General features: G+C 43.2%; 1 protein-coding gene across 1 annotated transcript in view; it reads right to left on the bottom strand.

The window, feature by feature from the left end:
• The window catches only part of rbpjb (recombination signal binding protein for immunoglobulin kappa J region b), an 88,456-nt gene that overhangs the window by 17,501 nt on the left and 54,332 nt on the right, over positions 1 to 16,623 (bottom strand). The gene's annotated exons all lie outside the window — the stretch shown is intronic.

Raw genomic sequence — 16,623 nt, 5'->3', positions numbered from 1 at the left:
TGCATGTGTTCTGCTCAAAACGTAGTCAGAAACAGACCATAGGGTGGTATGAGGGCCCGACGTCCACAGTTAGGGGTTGTGCTTACCAGCCCAACACCGTGCAGGACGTTTGGCATTCCCAGCGACTTTGGCGGAGACAAAACACCCAAACGATTGGGCAAATGTCGCCACTGGCGCCCTCCGTGACTCCTTTCACACAGACATTGAAAGCAGGGTCACACTGAGCACATGAGCACATCTTTCCTGAGTATGTTGACAGAGTGAGCATGAGTTCTATGAGAGACGCCTTTGTAAGTGAGAACGTTCCCTGCTGCCCAACGTGCCAACATCCTTCCAGCCTATGACCGGTGACATTTGGCCGGTGTCGTGGGGGCGTCAGTCATGCTGTGACCGGTATAAATACACGTCCGGACGCATATTTTTATACTTTTGATATTGGTGTCTGGTTCTGGATTGTGCGTGTGAAGGCATGTGTTCTTTTGTTGACTTCGTGGGCGCCGCAGCACAAGAGGCGCGTCCGCTCCATGGTGGCAGCGAGTCACTCGTCCACAGGAGGTAAGCATTCACTGTGAGGACTCCATTTAGTACCCGAAATGAGTAATCCTCCAGAACTTGTTGTTGGATGTAGAGACCAATTAATTATGTTTAACACCACATGCACATTTCTGTACTTTAATATTTAACTAGAGGGAGTTAGGTAGTCAGGACCTGAGAATAGCGTTTGGAAGCCCCTGGCTGCCATTCATTCCTACACCAGGACATATTCTCTTAGTAAAATCAGGAGCTCTCACAGAGCCAATAACAACTGTTGGTGACACCTCTCGACTAGTGGGCCACTCACCCTCTTGCGGATAGATTGGTTCATTTGCAGTTCTACGGGTTTTTCGTCCTGCCGGGCTCTTACGGCACCTGTGCTCTCCAAATCCTTGCGATCAACCACCAAATGGGAGCACGCTCGGCAGATATGAGAAGAGGCGGGTGAGGTACAGAGCTGAGACATGCAGGTTGATACAGTATCTTTCTACAGGGCACTAACATTGTCCATAATGGACACCCCAGAAATGGCTTGTCTCTCCTGCGTCTTACCAGCAAATCCCCATAAGACTGTCGAACCCCTCCCACAGCCTACGTCCTCTCTGCCTCCTTCCCCATAGCCTAGCAGCCAGTAGACGGACTTATAAGTCACACCCCTCACAGCAGCCGCCCTTTACCCCAGTACCAGCCAGATAACATAGGACCTAGTCATCATATCCCTCTCGGCCTCGATATCACCTTGCGGCTACTTGTCCACCCCCTTTTACAGCCCATAGAGGGACGTCACCACCTATCAAGTACGCCTGAGTTAAGTCCCCTCTAGTTTCGTCCCTAGTCTCCTGCCACGTTTCTTAGGAGAGTTCCTTTCTACCCACCGGTCCTCTACCCTCTCCACTTTGTTGACTTGCTTTGATGGTCTTTCACCTAGGTACGTATGTTTCTGTACCCAGCCATCCCCTTATATATCGCACTTATGTATCGGAACTGCAATGCCTCCTTCAAGATTACGTGGACTTTCATCTAGAAGCACTAATTTGCAATTGATCCGATTGATACCCCACCTGAGACCCCCGTTGCAAGCACCTACCGTCGTACAAATCAACGCACTACAGCCATGCCAATCCTGTCGGGTCGACGATTATGGTAGGACATTGCTGGCTCGCATTAGGATCCGGCCATTAATTTCCAATCATTTTTGTCAAGTCTCCCCAGAATTGAGGCCCTTGACTTGTTCGATCGAGGCGAATCTAAAGAACCGTCAGTCATATGACCGGAGCTTATGCTGCCTAACATGTGCCAACATTAGTCACTGCCCAATCTCGTCTCTCTCCCACTACCCGAGCGTAGATCTACCAGTTCCCACACCTTCTGCCTGTCATCAAGAACAGCCGGTGGTTCTACAACGTTCACTTCATTTTCTGCCATCCTCTCCCTAGAGCTGCCGCTCAAACCCCGGTCCTGCAAGTGTAACAAGCTGTTGCATATTTAAGAAAACCTCAGTGAGCGATACGAACATACGAGTTGTCAGCCCTGAATTGGCCTGACAGGCCCAAACATGATATTCTCCACAGGAATGGTCCGAAAGCTTTCCGTCCCCTCTCCATGTACCTATCTTCCGTTCGGTTACATCACCGTGTAAATAAGCGGGAGAGTCCGTCACATCCTGACAGGAGTCAAATATCCAACACAGAACGAGGCCAAACTGCAAGCGATTGCAAAACCAAACCACATTGCGCGAACACATACTAACGTGGCTTTCGGCACCGAGCAAGACGGAAAAAGAAGTTGGAGGTGAACCCTCCTCATCTCCTAATATCTCAGCTCTGCACAGGCCATCCCCGCTTAGCACATCTCTCCTCCATAGCACATCGCATTCACTTCCTAGCAATCCGTCTATGCTCCTCGTCAGTGTTAAGATTCCATCCTCGCACATGCGCCACAAAAACCCCGGCACCACCATTACGACTTATGACCCAACCCCTGCCAAAAGGCGAAGCTGCTACGCCAACAGCAAGTAGCCTGAGGCAAGCACGACCCAGTCCATGACAAAAAGTACCCCACCAACAGGTCCTACACCTGCCACTAGGTATTTGGCTTATATCTTCCTCCCTTTTCCACCAAATCTTGACAGTTGACCCACTCACCATTGAATGCGCGTCATGTGCGTGCTCCTCCCGTCTTAGTGCTCCCTGCCTATGTAGGTTTGTAGCATGATAAAGCGAACACACCAGCGTCATCAACAGAGGACACAAACACGCCCTGCAACGAGATATCCGGCCTCAACGATACATTGACAGAAGGGGGCCATCGAACCATTTCATGAAAAGCACTAATCTCAGGACAATCAGTTAATTTGTTGCTTGCGTGTAGGAATCCAGAGACAGTTTGGCGACACTCTGAATTCTAGTGAGCAACGTGTTGGCAAAGCCTAAGAAGATTCGACGGAAGGGGAACCGAGTACGATTTTACGGCCCTTCAATACTCGGCAGGGTCCCATGTCTGATGGAGATTCTGTGGCCTCCACTAAAGGCTACACATTTTTGCTCCTAGAGGTTCCAACGGTCCACAGTAAAACACACTTACACTGACCGGCGGCAGCGTCTAGCAGCGGCGAAGACTTGACCAACGACTTGTTGGACAAGGTCGGCATCCAGACAGTGTCCACGTTGAAATGTCACTGGAGGTCTTCCAGTAATATAGGCCATTCTACTTGACGAATTTGATTTGTCTATTGGGTTGCATGGCTGTGTGCTTATTACGTGTAGTACACCTTCAGCAACGAGGGTGATATGAAATAGCCGCCAAATCCACTGAATTTGCGAAGAGTTGTCCACATCTTACTTTTGCGTATATAGAGTGTACGTTAACCCAGGATGTGAATAATAAAGCATGTACGTATGTTTTTTAAGTGCAACAAGTTTTCACGTAAATAATAGAAATACATGCCAGGTAGTCGCAGGAAGAGCAATGACCTTTTCACACACAAACTTACTGTCTCTTTTCTGAAGCTTCTCTGTAGACAGTAAATAAAACATGATGGTATTATGAGACAGGTACTATGAAGCATGAAGAGACGCGACTTATCGCATCCTCTCTAGTCTGCATCGACTCCTCCTATAGACAGGTACGAAGTAACACGATGATGTTTATGAAGTTGCGCTTAAAGAAAACTGAAGAACAGCACTACATCCTTCTTCTAGTCCTGACCGCGCTCTGTAGACAGTAGGAAAAACCATGCCACAGCTCGCTGATGTATTATGGTACGTAGAACATGAAGGACGAGACTACATAGCCTCTCTATTCTGACCTCTGTGAGACAGTATGATGAAGACGATTGATGTATTATGCGTACCATTAAACATGAAGACAGCGAACTACATCCTCTCTATTCGTGACGCTGCCTCGTATAGACGAGTAGATAAAAACATGAGTGTATATTGAGTTAGCCAAGAACATGCAAGACAGACTAACATCCTCGTCTATTGCTGACCCTCCCTCTGTAGACCAGTAATAATAACATGATGTATTAGCCGGAGTTACATTGTGTTGTTTAAGTGTTCCCTTTATTTTTTTGAGCAGTGTATATTCACTGGCTATGTCATAGCAATTTTTTAAAGATAAATATTGATACATTACTAGCTCAAACACATTGAATCTGCTAAAAGTACAAACAAATTAGTGGGTGATGGTGATTTCAAATCAAACGTGGGGGGGCGCACAAAAAGTAAACATTGCCCCTCTTATCTGATAGTGGGGTGGTAGATACCAGTTTCCCTTATGGCTTAGGACAGATGCCTACATACACCACCCACTCAAGTCAGCTCAGACAAATCCAGCTCAAAGAGGGCCAGCTCATGTCGAGGTCAGTTTCACACTTCTCTACCTAATGGTTCCGGCTAGGATATGTGGAGGGTAGGCTGATCCTGGATCTGTGCCTAAGCGACAAATTCTAGGAGAATAGAGGTATAAAGACTTGAGCCGCCATATCGGTGAAGCCGGTTTTGTTGTTTGTTTTGCTCGTTGGTCGGATGTGTTTGTACCTAGTACCTTGACTTGCCGGGGCAAGGAGGAAATGAAAGTTCCAGGTTTCACCTTTAAGATTTGACTTTTGAGGAAGTGTGTGGGTTAAATTTGAATTTTCATGAGGTGTGTGGGTCATGGAGTATGTTGTTGCCACCTCATCAATATGGCTGCTGCCCTGTGGAACTCATGTGACCCAGAGAGAGAGAAAGAAAGAGAGAGGGAAGAAAAAGGGAAAGATAGAGAGATTTCTGCAGCATGTATGCTGACAGAAAACCACCAACACATCCCTGCATCCAAACGTAAAAAAAACAGGCTATTTTCTAACACACACAGAGAAAGAGAGAGAGAGAGAGAGAGAGAAAGACAGAGACAGAGCGAGACAGACAGAGAGACAGAGCGAGACAGAGCGAGACAGAGCGAGACAGACAGAGAGAGACATAGAGACAGAGACAGAGAGACAGTGAGAGAGAGACAGAGAGAGAGAGAGAAAGTTAAAGCAAGAAAAAGCCCAGGGTTATTCCAAAAACAGATCTTCACAGAGAGATCCTTATTCATTTCGAAGTCTGTTTGCTTGGGAGTAGCATTGGTCAAAAACCAATGAACTGTTTGAATACATTTCAATCCTGGTTACAAATGGCTGGTCCTATAGATAGAAAGCTGTCCCATGTTTAAAAATGTTCTTGGTTCAGAAGTGGTCCACGTTCGCAGTAGCCGTCCTGGATGAGGAGTGATGGTTGAGATGTGGTTGCCGTCGTAGAGCGTTCAGTACTCTGCGTGTGGGGTAGGCCATGAGGGGGGGGGGGGGGCACCATTCATCTCTCACACTCCTGAAGGGGGCCAGACGGCACAGGGCCAAGTTCACCCAGCGTTCACACACACAATGTTCACCCTCTCTCTCTCACACACACACACACACACACACACACAACTTTCAGTATATTTCCCTGCTCCCCCTTTATTGGAGAACTGTTGAGTAGTTAATTACCCATCAGCCTCTCTGTCTGTCTGGGCCATGTTTCCTGAGAAGAGCAGCTAACAGTTGTAAGGAGAAATGAGAGTATCCCGAATACAGAGTGGCCACACTGGCCAGGGTACAGCTCCCACTAAACTTCCTATACACACGCACAAGGTCACACACACAAACACGCTATTTAAAAAAAAAAAAACTGTGTGATGGACACACACACACAGAGGAAGAACGAGAGGGGTGGGGGGACTACATGACCCGAGTCATCTGATTTGAGAGAGGAAGTGACAGATATGTGCTTTTCACCACCACCGCCCCCCAGTGACACACAGTACACACAGGCTACTCTATAAAACAAACGCAAAAACACACGCGCAACGAGAGATGGCCAAGACACGCAGCACAACAACACACAAACAAAAGAGACATGCGACAAGACGTGAGGCACGCAACCACACTAGATAGCACGTCAAAAGGAGAACTGAATAGGAGAATACTGGACAGCAAAACTAGACACGCAATGAAAACAAGGCATGGTGTTTAAACCATCCAACAGTCACACACTCATCAAGCAACAGTGAGGAGATATATGACAGGAAAAGCAACAAGCAATAGGATATTACTTTGTGTACCACTGATGGAGAGAGAGAGAGGGAGCTATACAGATAACACAAAGGGCAAAGTGGGGGTCAGTAATGGTGTGTGTGTGTGTGTGTGTGTGTGTGTGTGTGTGTGTGTGTGTGTGTGGTGTGTGTGTGTGTGTGTGTGTGCCGGGTGCTGTGTGATGTGTGTGTGTGTGTGTGTGTGTGTGTGTGTGTGTGTGTGTGTGTGTGTGTGTGTGTGTGTGTGTGTGTGTGTGTGTGTGTGTGCTAGGTTAAGCCGGGCTACAGCTGCAACAGGGCAAAGCAGAGCAGACAGCATCTGTCCAGTACATCTGTCACAGCGTCTCAACCAGACCCCCTGTGGACCTGCAGCTAGGGAGGGAGGCACGCCTCACACACACACACACACACACACACAAGCTCAATTTAGAGTATTAGACCCCCATTAGTGCGCACCCCTTGGATCACAAAGGGGACATACGCGCGTTCTCAACCCAGAAGCTTGGGTTCAATTAAAACAACAGTTTATCACTTCAGTCTGCATATCCTCTTCTATTGATTTAAGACACTATGTACTGAGAATAGGCTGTTACAGAATTTTAATTCCCCCCCCCCCCCCCCCCCCCGATGTGAACTTCATTTGTGATGATGTCAGGCACATTCGAGTCAATGAAAACCACAACAATAAATACATGTTTTGAAATCCGCCGAGCAGGCTAGGTGAAAAATCTATTGATGTGCCCTTGATCAAGGCACTAAACCCTAATTGCCCCTGGGGAAAAAAAGAGTGTCTGCTAAATGACTAAAATGTCAAATATAATAAATGATCCCTACATTCATATAGCCTACTTGTAAGTCTAAGATGGAGTCATATCATACAGTCATATATCACAGCTTCTGATTTTCAGAATGAGCCTAACTGTCTAGGACATTTCCCCCGGAACATAAGAGACCGGGTCTCTTCTCCAAAGCGACTAAACCAGGCAGCTTTTCCAGCTGTGTACTGCCTTGTATTTTCCACCTGAACAGCTGGACAGCCTGGCTGACAGTGGGGCCCTAAAGGACCCAAAACGTAGCTCGTGGAGGACCTGGGCTTTTAGCTGTCCCCGTCACTGCCAGACTAAAATCAACAGGGCCACACTCTGGGGTAACTGCAACACAACCTTGACCACACACACACACACACACACTCTGAAATAACCAGTGTCTTTCTGCGTGTTCCCGATCGTCAGTGACGAGCGTTTCGTGCACGTCATTTTTTATCTGGGCACTCATAAGGCCTGGACAAATGGAGAGGCCAATGAAATCCAGGGGACTGGCAGCACATGAATGGAGAGGGAAAGAGATCAAAAAAGGTAGAAGCCGGGGCCCTCTCCAATATGACGCTTGTGTGTTCCAAAGAAACCTCATTTCACTGGAACATTTCACTTGGAGCAGCACGCGTAAACACGCACACATAAACAATAAAACACTCACGTGCTCTTCAGGGAGCTCCGAATGGCTCAGCAATAGAGACAGTCAAGAATGGGAAGGTGCACACAAACACACACCTCCCTAAAACCATGGGCTGGAGAGGGCGGTCGTGGTCAGGCAATCCTCCACTCTCTCTGCAGGCTGGCTGACCAACAGAGCAAAAAGACCATTGGACTGCTGTGACCGCAGTATCCTGTCCTCAACCCTTTATTTTATTTTCATACACACTAACTAGCCTGACCGCTACAGACGTCCAAGAGAGGGATGGAAAACAGCTCACTTGAACAACATCCCATCCCTAATCATAACCATGCATGACAAGCCCTGTTGATCCGTGAGCAGTCTATGCAGTCAATAAAACAATTACACCGAAGTGTGTCTGATATCTTCTTTTAAACACGACATCTTTCATTCAAGACGTGTTACTTTTATCTCAGTGAAGAAATGATAAGCTTAGATGGTTCTCATTATCATTATGATAGTTAGTATCATAGGGGCAATTCCACAGCAACGGCATTACGCTGAGACTCAGATTTTTTACTTTAAAATGTATGCCAAAACAAATACCATGTTTTTCAAAAATCAACTCTATGCAAAAGTACTGCGATGAACAATTTACACAGAAAATTTCACAAATACACATTTACTGGAAGAACTGTGAAGATACAACGTTTTGGAGACAGAATTAGAGTCAAATATATTTATCAGAAATGATGCGACCACATTTCCAAAAAATGTGGGTGTCAAATTCGGTGTCAGCTATGACATGACACCTTGAATTTGAAAAAAAAATCTATTTTGGTTATTGTATTGAACCAACATAATTACATCATGGGCACCTGATATGTCATTGTCTTCATGGTGATGTATCCTCAGAGCAAGTAGGACCGGAAGCTCAAGTCACTTGTCCCGTCCCGCCCCCCCCATAGAGAATCAGACCAACATTTTGGCTATACTGTGCCTATTAGCTTCTTTGCTTATTCAAGCCTGTCTTGAAACACAAGTTCTCCTGGGGGATGGTTGGCCACCCTTAGTAGACTTTAAAATAGTGCAACATTACAATTACAACCAAATACTTTGTCTTTATAAAATAATTCCATAATTCAATGAATCGGGGATCAAATGGCTAAAGTAGGCTACATCAAAGGAAGATAACTAACAACATGTTTATCTATAACCTTGTAAGGCTACAATATTCAAGATTCAGGGGAGATTTATTGACAGCATGTGAGTTATTTATCAATTAGACTAATCTAATATTTTTTTATTGTTGTCAGAATTACATGACCATTGTTGAATTGAGGGGCATCCCAGCTCTCCAACATTGTCAGATGTATTTCTCAACTCCCAAATTTGAGCACTTTGAGAAGCGGTTCTACAACAGGAGTATGTGTTATTGGTTTAATAACGCACCCGTTCATGCGTGTCGGGCATTTGCGGTTATGAGTGCCGGTGAAACAGTTAACTACCAAGATAACTAGCCAGGCTACACAATATGTTTTGAATTAGTTACTGCCTTCAGAAAATATTCAGAGCCTTTGACTTTTCATACATTTTGTTGTATTACAGCTAGTGATGCTCCAATATGACATTTGTGGCCGATATCGATATCCAATATTTTCCTTGCCAAAAAAAACGATACCGATATTTTACATTTTAGCGGCCTTTTAAGTATTCTAGTACAGTTAAATAGTTAACACACACACACACGCACGGAGGCAGCAGTCTAAGGCACTGCATTTCAGTGCAAGAGGCGTCGGTTTCTGTACCAAATATTAAGTTCTGCTTTTCTGATGTATCAAATACTTATGTCATGCAATAAAATGCAAATTAATTACTTAAAAATAATACAATGTGATTTTCTGGATTTTTGTTTTAGATTCCGTCTCTCACAGTTGAAGTGTACCTATGATAAAAATTACAGACCTCTACATGCTTTGTAAGTAGGAAAACCTGCAAAAACGGCAGTGTATCAAATACTTGTTCTCCCCACTGTATATACCTTGGTGTCATCATCTAAAATAACCCTAATTTACAAGACAGTTCTTATTTGATTAATGGTGGTCGGACCCATCTATGTGAAGCTAGCCACAATAAGGATTACCCACAATAGTGGGCTTGGCGGTTAGCCTTCAAAATAAAGGTATGTCAGTGACAGTGATGCAAACGCATGCAAATAGTAGAATTATGCCATAATCATGCTAAATGAGGTTGGAATGTTATATAAAAATCAACAAAACACAATTAGTTAATTTGACAAATTTGATGAAATCACACCGGATGTATTATACTTTAGAATTGAATTGGGGACATACTTAATTCACTGTACAGCCTTACCTATGGATTGTGAATCAATAACATGGAGTATCAGTCTTTCTCAGTGACACCCAGAGAACATTAGCATTGTAGCTCTTATCGCGGGACTCTGAAACAACTGTGAATTGAGCCACATTTATTGTCAACCCAATGTGTATTGAACACTACTCCCGAGGGAAAAACAATACTGCGTGGACGTTTGAGTCTGATAACTCTGAGGAGGACGTTGGGAAAAAATATCAAGGGGGATTGAGTAGACTGTTACCCCATTTCATTGATCCCAAATCCTTAGGGAAAGCTGTACACTGCAATATGAATGTCAACACACACAAAAGACTGACTGGGGAGGTGATTTCACACAGTCCCGCGATAAAGAGCAACAACGCTAATATTTGTGTAAACTCTTCACAAATGTGTTCTGTGGGTGTCACCGAGTAGACTGATACCCATTTTCATTGCTTCACATTCCAACCTTGTTTAACATGATCTAGTCTAAATGTGTCATGATTCCACCAATTGTAACCTTCTGCATGACTGTCAAATAGGTACTTTTATTTTGAAGGAACACCGCAAATTCCACTATTGTGCCGAATCCTTTTTGTGGCTAGCTTCACAACACATAACCCGGTCCATAACCCAGCCTTACTAGCCAGATGAAGCTAGCTGGCGGCTTATAACGTTAGCTTTGGGCAACAGGGTGAAGTAACTGGCTAGCTATTTATTTTCATGAACTGAAGTTCAATTTCAATAGGTGACCAACAAGTGGCTACCTAGCTAATACTTACTCACACCCCATAATGTCAAAGTGGAATTACGTTTTTTCCCGAAATCTTTACAAATGAATGAAAAATCAAAAGCTGAAATGTCTTGAGTCAATAAGTATTCAACTCCTTGGTTATGTATGGCAAGCTTAAATATGTTCAGGAGTAAAAATGTGCACATAATAAGTTGCATGGAATCACTGTGTGCAATAATAGTGTTCAACATGATTTTTGAATGACAACCTCATCGCTGTACCCCACACATACAATTATCTGTAAGGTCCCTCAGTCGAAATGTGAATTTCAAACACAGATTCAACCACAAAGACCACAGGTGTTTTCTAATGCCTCGCAAAGAAGGGCACCTATTCGTCAATAGGTAAACATTTAAAAAGCAGACATTAAATATCCCTTTGAGCATGGTGAAGTTATTCATTACACTTGGGATGGTGTATCAACACACCCAGTTACTACAAAGATACAGGCGTCCTTCCTAACTCAGTTGCCAGAGTGGAAGGAAACTGCTCAGGGATTTAACCATGAGGTCAATGGTGACTTTAAAACGGTTACAAAGTTGTTTGGCTGTGATAGGAGAAAACTGACGTTGGATCAACAACATTGTAGTTACTCCACAATACTAACCTAATTGACAGAGGGAAAAAAAGGAGGCCTATACGTAATTTAAAAAATCTAAAACATGCATCCTGTTTGCAACAAGGCACTAAAGTAATACTGCAAAACATGTGGCAAAGCAATTACATTTTTGTCCTGAATACAAAGTGTTATGTTTGTGGCAAATTACACTCTATATTTTTAAGCATAGCGGTGGCTGCATCATGTTATGGTCATGCTTGTAATTGTTAAGGACTGTTTTTCAGGATAAAAAAATAAACAGAATGGAGCTAAGCATAGGCAAAAACATCCCACTAGACACTGGGACAAGAATTCACCTTTCAGCAGGACAATAACCTAAAACATAAGGCAAAATATACACAGGAGTTGCTTTCCAAGAAGACGGTGAATGTGGCCGAGTTACAGTTTTGACTTAAATCTACGGCAAGACCTGAAAATGATTGTCTAGCAATAATCAACAAACAATTTGAAAAATGGGCAATTGTTGTACAATCCAGGTGTGAAAGCTTTTAGAGACTTTCCCAGAAAAACTCACAGCTGTAAAACGTACTTTTACAAAGTACTGACTCAGGGGTGTGAATACCTATATAAATTTGATATTTCTGTATTTTATTTTCAATGAATGTGCAAAAATGTCCAAAAACACGTTTTGTCATTGTGCGTAGATGGGTGAGATTTTTTAAATATTTTTTTATGCATTTTGAATTCAGGCTGTAACACAACAAAATGTGGAATACTGTAAGTCAAAGGGTATGAATACTTTCTGAAGGCACTGCACCAACCTCAATTACCTCGTACCCCTGCACATCGACTCAGTACTGGTTCCCCCTTGTATATAGCCAAGTTGTTACTCAATGTGCATCTGTTATTACTTTTATGCATTTTACTTTCTTTCTCTCCGCATTGTTGGCAAGAGCCCGTAGGGAAACTTTTCACTGTTAGTCACACATGCTGTTTCTGAAGCATGTGGCAAATAAAATGTGATTTGATTTAGAGTGGAGTCTACAGCATTTGACACACATTTTAACTGACCTCATGGAGAGGCTTCTTGGAGTTTCCAGAACACCCCTTGCCTGGTTCCACTCTTACATATCTGACAGACAACAGTTTGTCTCCCTTGGCAAATGCAGGTCTGCCCCAGCCCCTGCATCACAAGCTGTCCCACAAGGCGCAGTGTTAGGACCATTATTGTTAAGTATTTATATGCTACCTCTTGGTCAGATCCTCCATTCATTTGGACTCCGATTTCACTGTTACGCAGTTGACACGCAAATCTACATCCACACAAAACCCAACTCCACTCTGCCACCCACCTCTGTTGACTGTCTCCGTGAAGTGGAAACGTGGACGAGCAATTACTTTGTAAAACTACACGACGACAAAACAGAGATAATGCTTATGCCAACTCCCTCATCAAGAACTGGGTCAACTCAACATGACAATCGACGGCTGCACCATCCACTCCAACTGAGTTTTCCACTAGTGCCGGCTGTCGGCTATAAAAAAAAGTCAGCCGAGCCCTGTCCCGTTAGAATGAACAATATGCGTCTTCTAGTGATCTATTTATAGGACAGGCACGTCAGTCAAAGTGAAAACTGACAGGGAAACACTGCTGGTTTGACATTCTGCTGTCTGTCCCGCCTCCCGGTACCTGGGTGCATGTGTTGTTTACATGGAGCGAGAAAGCATGCTGCTACTTCATCGTTTATGCGAGTCAATTTGCACATCCCATACATCTGGCACACTGATTTATTGTCTTTCGCATGTTTCATATGAAGCCACAAAGTGCTGGCGCATAGGCTTACTGTGATTTGATTGATGAACAGCAAGCTGGACTAGTTTATAAATGGTGTCAAACTGACTGAATAAAGCCGATCTCATATATCCTTGCCATTCATAAATCATAAAACATAGTTATATGTCCATGGTATCGCATCAGGACAAGTAAACTACTGCTTCCAGAGGCAGTTTGGAACTCGCTAGTGAGTTTTGCAACGAAGGACAGATGATTTTTACGCGCTACATGCTTCAGTACTCAACTGTTCCGTTCTGTGAACTTGCGTGGCCTACCACTTCGCAGCTGAGCCGTTGTTGTTCCTAGACGTTTCCACTTCGCAATAACAGCGCTTACAGTTGACCAGGGCAGTTCTAGCGGGACAGAATTTTGACGAACTGACTTGTTGGAAAAGTGGCATGTTGAAAGTCACTGATCTCTTCAGTAAGGCCATTGGCTGATTTCATTTCATTTTCCCATGATGTCAAGCAAAGACGCACTGAGTTTGAAGGTAGGCCTTGAATTACATCCACAGGTACACCTCCAATTGACTCAAATGATGTCAATTAGCCTGTCAGAAGTTTCTAAAGCCATGACATCATTTTCTGGAATTTTCCAAGATGTTTAAAGGCACAGTCAACTTAGTGTATGTAAACTTCTGATCCACTGGAATTGTGATACAGTGAAATAATCTGTCTGTAAACAATTGTTGGAAAATGACTTGTGTCTGGCACAAAGTAGATGTCCTAACCGCCTTGCCAAAACTATAGTTTGTTAACAAAAATTTGTGGAGTGGTTGAAAAACGAGTTTTAATGACCCCAACCTAAGTGTATGTAGGTTGGGGCCGACTTCAACTGTACCTTACTGACCTCCTGCACCCCTACACTCCCACCTGTTCACTGCGCTACTCCGACACGGGCCTCCTCATAATCCCTCGCGCCAGGCTCCGCTCCATGGGAGACCAGGCTTTTAGCAGTGCAGCTCCCCAACACTGGAACTCCATGTCAGAACCTCACAATCCATACACATATTCAAGTCCACACTAAAACCACAGGCTTACTCAAATTCTCTGTCGTTTTAGCTTTCATCCTGTCTCGTTCACTTCCCTGGTTAGTTTGTTTAGTGTTCTCCATGGTTAGTCTCATTTTATATACTTACTTCATATGTGCTTATATTGATATTTATCCTGCTGATCTTCTTGTGTCGGCAAAGTGACTTTGGGTGTCGTGAAGAGTGTAAAATGTATTGTTTCTATTATCATAGAGTTCAGTACAATAGAGTACGGTATAACACAGTAAAGTCTACTTTACTTTACAATGCAATTATTATTTTTTACTATATTGTACTTTACTGTGTTTTAGGGAAGGGGGTTCGAAATCATTTCACTCTTTAAATAGTATCATACATTGTTCAGCTATCAAGATAATATAAATACGTGTTTATTTGTTTTTACTTATGTTTTTAACCTGAGCACTGCTGCGTGAGGGAGAGGCTGGCGCTCTATTGCGGCCGCTGCGGAGGGGGCGGTGTTGGGAGAAAGCAGACTGAGTGAGAGACAGAGATGCCAAGGCAACTAGGCTACAGCCAAAAGTAGCTAACTTGTAGTAGCCACAATGATTATGTTTACATGCACACTAATAATTAGATTTGATATATAACATATTATGGCAGAAGGCGGAGAATAGCATTAGTCATGTAAACATCTTACTTTGCTTATCTTAATTGGTGTAAGGTCATTATTGAATTATGCATACGCCAATTAAAAACAACTGGTTTTCTGAATAATCTTTCAAATTATTAGGACATGTAAACAGCTTAAATCGGCATCCCAGTGGTGTATTTGATCTGCGCATGTGCCAGCACAGGTTAGCATGAGCTTCCCTCTTATGTGCAAGTGAAGTGAGTTCTGAAAAACTGAAAGTGTCCATCTTATAGTTTTCACATACAAACTTAATATATATCTCAACTCAGAATCAAATAGCCTCCGCAAAAATAACATGGTAGCCTGATTTCAGATGTGTCCATGTAAACAGGATTATTAGGGATATCGTTCTTCTTGCATAGAGTGTAAACGTTTGGAACAAACTATTATATTAACTTCACTATCCAGAATAATCGCATTACTGTGTGCATATGCAACATGTTCCTGTTTCTCACCCAACCCCATTCGGATAAAACAACCGCCTACCTCTCTGTTGGTTGCTCGTTGCATCCTACTCGTTCTCATTTAGCTAACTTTTCATTTTGTACATTTGGTTCCATCTTGCGTTGCATTAGTGAACTCTCACTCCACATTGAGCCTCTTTGCCGCTTTTACTGGCCAACATAAAGAACAAGCGACACACGTGATGGCTACTTCTTTTGAGGCGCAGCACCGTGCACGTCATGAAAATTACATTACAAAGTTGGTTGTTTTATTAAAATCATTTGAAATGTCATGGTATATCTTTATCGGTAACAATGTCACATGGATATTTTAAATACATTTAGAAAAAGCCTTTTCAGTGTGAAAATAGGCATATGTTTTTTTTTGAATACTAATGTCCGTTCGGATATTTGAATAACACATCCCTACTGTGCTTCACTGTACTGTACTGTCCAAACTTGTGAAACATAGACGTCTATTACTGGTTCAGATTTGGTCCGGTCACCAATCGTGAACGTCTATGTTTTGACCAATTCAAGGCCGGTCCGTACCAAAGATCTACATCTGAGGACGTTGAAATCTAGGCTAGGGCGGACTGCCCAAATTTCAACTACTTTTCAACGTCCGGTGTCAGTGGGTGCTCAGTGGGCGAGGACGCTGATTACAGTAAATGGAAAGAGAGGGGGCTAATGGGTAGCCGTCAGTAAGAGCCGGGAGAGGTAATATTAACTGGAGAGAGTGAGAGACACAGAGAAAGAGGATGTCCAGACTGTTTACACACTCTCGCTTTGACCACTAGACAAGAGAAATAAAATAACAGTATGCCAGTAGAAGGGAGGACAAAAGCAGGTGACCTAACTGTGGCGTGTGACTATGATTTCCCATTGTAGCCAATTCAATTACAGTAATTCTCTTACTGATGTTTTGGTAACTCCGCTACCGATTTGGTAACAGAATGACGAGATTGAATCACTTAATAATTCATAAACATAAATGTATATCAGTAGAAACACTAGAACTAATGGGTAGGTCTACCTTTAGTTGTTACTTCTGTGAACTTTCATTATCCTGTCTCTTCATGAGGGAGAGACATTAGAAAATATCTTAGAGATATGTTGGTTTTTGGTAACATAATTTTTTTTTTTAACTCACAGAAGCCAAATCCTTTCTCTAAAACTAAATATAAGTGTTGATATTAGTTGGCAGGGGTCTTTACTTCAGCTTTATTGTGTTATGATGTATTTCTAATACCGTAAGACTTTTTCCTGGTAGACGTTTTCTAAGACCCCTTTCCCATCTGTTTGAACGGAAATCAAAGCCATTACTTATGCCTAATTTTTAAGATGGAAAATGGTTGAAAAATGCATCTATGCCTTCATATAGACTTCATATT

This window comes from Salvelinus sp. IW2-2015, linkage group LG37, assembly GCF_002910315.2.
Source record: "Salvelinus sp. IW2-2015 linkage group LG37, ASM291031v2, whole genome shotgun sequence".
Lineage (NCBI taxonomy): Eukaryota > Metazoa > Chordata > Actinopteri > Salmoniformes > Salmonidae > Salvelinus > Salvelinus sp. IW2-2015.
Note: the sequence above shows the minus strand (reverse complement) of the source record. Positions and strands in the feature narration are given on the sequence as shown.